Below are 5,767 nucleotides of genomic sequence, written 5' to 3'. Positions count from 1 at the left end.
TTGTTTTCACGGGCCGCGGCGAGGGCCACCGGCCGGTGCCCACATCGTGGAAGCAGGGGGTGCGGATTCCCATCGGCAAAACCATGAAGTATCTAGGTCTGATTTTGGACAGCCGATGGGAATTCCGCGCCCATTTTGAAAAGTTGCGGACGAAATTGTCCAGGGCAGCGGGCGCTCTTTCTAGCCTGCTGCCCAACCTGGAAGGTCCTGGTATCCCTTGCCGAAGGTTGTACCACGGGGTCGTGCGGTCCATGGCGTTGTACGGCAGCCCAGTCTGGGCTGACGCCCTGGGGGGGCGTTCTGTCGCCCTCCTGAGGGGCCCGCAGCGGGTCGTAGCGCAGCGGGCCATACGGGCGTACCGCACGGTCTCGTACGAGGCGGCTTGTCTTTGGCCGGATTCCTGCCCTGGGATCTGGACGCCAAAGCCCTCTCCGATACTTTCATTGGAGGGAGGAGGCGTTCAGGAACGAGGCAGCGTCCGGCCCTGACGGCGGGGGAGGCCAAACGGGCCTCCTTACGGCGAGCCGCCGTGGAGGAGTGGCGTTCCAGGCTGGAGGCCCCGTCAGCGGGGCTTCGGGCCGTAGCGGCAGTGCGTCCTGTCTTTGCACAGTGGCTGGACAGGCGCCACGGCGCGGCGATATTTTGCCTGACGCAGGTGCTCACCGGGCATGGGTGCTTCGGGGAGTACCTGTGTCAGATAGTAGGCACGGAGGTGAGCGCCGTGTGTCACCATTGTGACAACTGCCCGCGGGATACGGCCCAACATACGTTGGAGTCTTGCCCAGCCTGGGACGATGAGCGCAGCGCTCTCGTGTCAGTCGTCGGAGGGAGACCTCTCGCTGCCGGCCGTGGTCGCTTCCATGGTCGGCAGCCCGGAGGCCTGGCGTGGTGGCCCACTTCTGCGAGGTGGTCTCTCTCGCAGAAGGAGAGTGCCGAGAGGGATCGAGAGAGGAGGATCCCTCCCGCCGTCAGAGGAGACGTAGGAGGCGCCGGGTGGACGACTGACCGGCGTCTCCCGCCCTGTGGAATGGGGGCGTTTGGAGAATTCCACCACGGTATCCCCTGCCTGTCGTAAAAGGCGACTAATAGGGGCCACGAAGGGGTCGTCGGCGGGCAGCAGGGGGCTGCCCGTCCTAGTGCGCGCATGCACTTTTCAGTGCGTGTTTTCGGTTGACCCCGGGATGGACGGCAGTGTGTTGTTGGCCTCACGCTGCCGTAGACGCCGAGGGCGTCCTTCGGTGCGCGGGGCTTCTGAGCCCCCCATAGGAGACGGGCCGCAAGGCGGCACCGCGCAGGGCGGCTGCGGTCGCAGACTAGACATCAACGTCAGAGGAAGCCGCAGCCGTCCCTAATGCGCCGAAGAGGGCCACCGCGGAGTTTTAGCTGGTAGGCCGTGCGTTGTACATATAGGTTAGGACTCGGCCCGGCGGTCGCCCGAAGGACCATCAAATCCGGGCGGCTCAACGCCGGGTCGTAAGGCACGGTTGCTACCCCAACATAACCGCTCAGTCGCCCCCCGCGAAGGCTGAGGCGGTAGTAATAAGGTACTTTATCCGCCAAACCAAAAAAAAAAAAAAAAAAAAAGGTTAGGTTAGGTTAGGTTGGGGTGCTAGGTCAGGAAACCTCCTCGTGGGGTGCTAGGTCAGGAAACCTCCACGTGGTGCACCCTGGGCAACGGCGCGTCGATCAGACCGATCAGGCTGATCTGCGCGCCGGCGAATATCCTGACAACGAGGTGGTTGGCGGTCGTCGCCTCTTGTGGCGGCCGTCGTGTCGTAGTGTCGAGATTGGCCCATCTTGGGCGGCTCCCGGTTCTGTCCCGGGGGTGTCGACGGGCTCGGTGTGCGCTCATCCCGCCCCGAGCAGGCAGTGGGGGGGACTCTTCCTCCCATTGTCACCGTCATAGATCGTAACCCGGTATGGAGGTCTGTGGATATGTCTCGCGCTCCTGCCGGACCGAGGGTCTTGGCTTAACCGCCCGGACCGCGAGGAAGAAAACCTCTATAAAAAATCACCCCGAATCCCAAGCGGCGGCGCACCGCGAGGGGATGCATGGCCGATGGGCAGTTCGGTCTCGAGTGCGACCCCCGCCAGAGTACCGGCCGACACTCTGTGCGGGTTACGCTAGGCTTACCCAGGTACAGGGGGCTCTGCCTGGGCGGACCACCCTTTCCCCCATACTCGTGGGAACANTTATGGAAACTTTTAAATAAAAACAAAACCCCAATAATTTTACTGACGAAGTTGCCTTCTCCGGTTTCGTCCGGAGAGGCGGTGGTCGAAGGGTGCAAGCCCAACGACGATGATGTACCGAAGGAGATAACGGGCGCGATGCCCATGGAGGTGGCAGCCGAATTCGCGCGGCCTTTGGAGCCTGGACACGGACTCGAGCGAGAGTGGCTCTACCGTGAGGAGCAAAAGCTCTGGAGAAGGAAGTCGCAAACAAGAAGCAGCTTTCGCAGCTCAGTTTGACCAGCGACACCGATGAACCGGCGCCGAAGACGCAGGCGATCGACGGCAGAATGAGAGGACGCCCGCCCTCAGTGGGCAAGTACGTCGGCCTCAAGAAAGCCCAGTTGGAGCGTGACAGGCTACAACGAGAAGCGGCGCGGAAAGACGCAGAGAAGGAGCTGGAGGACCAGCTGCAATTTATCAAGTCGCCGGTCCCCCAGAATATCAGACACCGAAGAGGACCGTCCAGTACTGAAGGAAGACCTCCGTAAGTGCACCCAGGTTGTTCGCAATGTCGTGAGGAAGTCAGGCAACCTAAAAGGCACTTCCCAGAAGGCGCTTAACTGGGTCACGGACAAGATCGTGAAGTACGTGGAACAGCCTGAGTCCGCTGTCATTGCGCGCCTCGAGGAGGAAATAAAGAAGTGGCAGGAACACAGTGCCCGTCTTGAAGCCAACATGAAGGCCATGAAGGAGGAGAATGCCACCCTAAAACGACGCCTCGAAGACCTGGAGGCGTCCGCAAATAAGTCATCGACGGAGGAGATGCTGGCGATGGTGGAAGCGAGGGTCCAAGCCAGGCTGGAGTCGGCCCTGATGGGGCCAGCCCAAAGGCCCACCCTAGCCCACGAAAGAAGAACCGCCACCGGGGACACACAACTCCCCGTGACGAGCGGATACGTAGGAGGGGCGCCGAACCCAAAACCGGCCAAAGGCAAAGGAAAAAGGAAAGAGAAGGGAGCAGCCAAACCCGCTCCCGCGCCCGCTCCACAACTCCGTCGCGGGTCCCTCCACGGCCCCGGCGACTACGACGGCATCGATGGCCAACGAAGACCCAGGACCGAAGGAGAGAGACGCCGCAACAACAGCCCCAAAAGGGCAAGAAGAACGGACCGCCTCCAGCCCAACCCGCTCCAGAGCCCCGCGTGCTGCCGCCAGCCCCGGCTAACGTGGACACGCCGTGGGTCGAGGTGGTCAGAAGAAAGAAGAAGGGGAAGCCGGCAGCAGCGCCAACAAACAGCACGCAGCCGCCGAAACCGACGCGCCGGAAGGAGCCAAAACTGCGGCCGCCACGTTCTGCGGCCGTAGTCATCTCTCTCACACCAGCAGCAATTGCGAAGGGCCTATCCACAAGAGCGTCCTGACGGACGCCCAAAATAAGGTAGACCTCACCGGCCTTGAAATAAGCAAGATGAGGCCAAAGTTTGCGGCCACGGGCGCCCCAATGTACGAGGTGCCCGGGGCGAATTCTGAAGAGAGGGCCGACTCCCTCGCCGCAAGGCTGAGGGAGTGTTTCGCGGGTCGGAAGATATCAAAATCTCCCGGCCCACGAAGACCGTGGAACTGCGGCTAAGTGAGCTGGACTATACAGCCACCCCAGAATCAGTCGCAGCGGCCCTCCAAGGCCGGTGAGTGCGCCGTAGAGGCGATAAAAGTTGGGCAAATTCGCCCTGATCGATCCGGTGTAGGGACAGCCTGGGTCAGGATGCCTATTAAGGCGGCGCAAAGGTTAGGGGCGGCCCGCATACTTATTGGCTGGACCGCGGCTCGGGTGACCGTCCTCGAGTCGCGGCCGATGCGGTGCTTCCGGTGCCTGGAGTCCGGACACGTCCGGGAGCGCTGCGACTGCGCGGTGGACCGCAGCGACCTTTGCTACCGCTGCGGTCAAGCGGGCCACAAAGCCCGTGAGTGCAAGGCCCGAGGCGAACTGCGCAGTCTGCGCTGCCGCCGGCAGGCCCGCCAGGCACCGGCTCGGGGAAGGCTTGTTCTGCCCTCCCGACGCAACCGGCGCCGCCCCCAAGGAAGGAATGCCGCCGCGGCTGAGGTTCTGTCCCAGCCGCAGGCGGCGGGCCCACCGCAACCAGTGGCCGAGATGGACGTGGAGGAGATCGCCCATCAATAATGGACCTAAGCTTCCTCCAGGCGAACATCAACCACTGCGCCCGCGCCCAGGACCTGTTGTCCCAAAGCCTGGCGCAGTGGTCGGTGCAAGTGGCCGTGGTCGCCGAACCGTATTTTGTCCCGCCCCGAGATAACTGGGTAGGGGACATCGACGGGTCGGTAGCCATCATCACCCAGGGTGCCGCTGGCTCCCCGCCCTTCGCAAAAGTCGAGAAGGGCCAGGGATGCGTCGCGGCTCTGTTGGGGGACTTGTGGATTGTAGGAGTTTATTTCTCCCCAACAGACCTCTGGCCGAGTTCGAATCCTTTCTCGTTCGGCTGGGGCCCTGGTTGAGCAGGGCCAACCTCACCCGGCGATCGTCGCCGGCGACTTCAAACGCAAAGTCCGCGGTCTGGGGGTTCGCCGGCGACCGACGCTCGCGGTGAGGTCCTGGAGGAATGGGCGATTTCCGTTGGCCTGGTCGTCCTGAACCGGGGGTCGGTGGACACGTGCGTGCGGCACAACGGCGGGTCTATTGTGGATTTGTCGTTTGGGAGCCCCGCCGTCGCACGTCGTGTCCAGGGCTGGAGAGTCCTCGTGGGCGTGGAGACGCTGTCGGACCACCGTTATATAAGGTTCGATGTCTCCGCGCCCCCGAGTATCCGGCCCAATAGTATTGGTGGACCGAGTGCCCCTCGACAGGACGGCCCGCGGTGGGCGTTAAGGCGCCTCGACAAAGAGGCCCTAGAGCTGGCCGCTCTGGCACTGTCGTGGCTCCCCGAGCCGGAGGGTCCGGTTCGGGTAGAGCAGGGAGGCGGAGTGGTTCGGGGAGGCAATGTCGGATGTCTGCGACGCCGCCATGCCCCGGGCGCTCCGTCGTCCTCCGCGGCGGGAGGTGTACTGGTGGTCGGCGGAGTTAGCTCAGTTGCGCGCGTCATGCGTGGCTGCGCGCCGCCGATGCGCCAGGCATCGCCGCCGCCGCATTCGCAGCAGTGAGCACGAAGACCAGGAGCGGCAGCTCTACGGCCTCTACAAAGAGGCGAAGAGAGCGCTGCGGGTGGCCATTCATAGGGCCAAGGTCGCGGCACGTAGGGAGTTCTTGGAGACTCTCGACGCGGACCCGTGGGGGCGCCCATACAAGCTAGTTATGAACAAGCTTCGTTCGGCGGCGCCCCCACTGTCGGAGAGTCTCAGGCCAGATCTGTTGGCCAACGTTGTCGCGGTCTTGTTCCCGGCCACCGAGGGAGACCACTCCTCCGACCGATGGCGCCACCGGAAGTGGCGTCATCGTCGTCGGAACTTTCGGCAAGGGATATTCCAGAGGTTTCGCCCGCGGAAATGCGGGCGGCAGTGTTTCGACTGCGGGGCAAAAACACCGCCCCGGGTCTCGACGGCATCCCCGGGAAAGCCTGGGTGTTAGCCCTCGAGTACTTGG

Source organism: Manduca sexta, unplaced genomic scaffold (genome assembly GCF_014839805.1).
Source record: "Manduca sexta isolate Smith_Timp_Sample1 unplaced genomic scaffold, JHU_Msex_v1.0 HiC_scaffold_3524, whole genome shotgun sequence".
NCBI classification, from domain to species: domain Eukaryota; kingdom Metazoa; phylum Arthropoda; class Insecta; order Lepidoptera; family Sphingidae; genus Manduca; species Manduca sexta.
Note: the sequence above shows the minus strand (reverse complement) of the source record.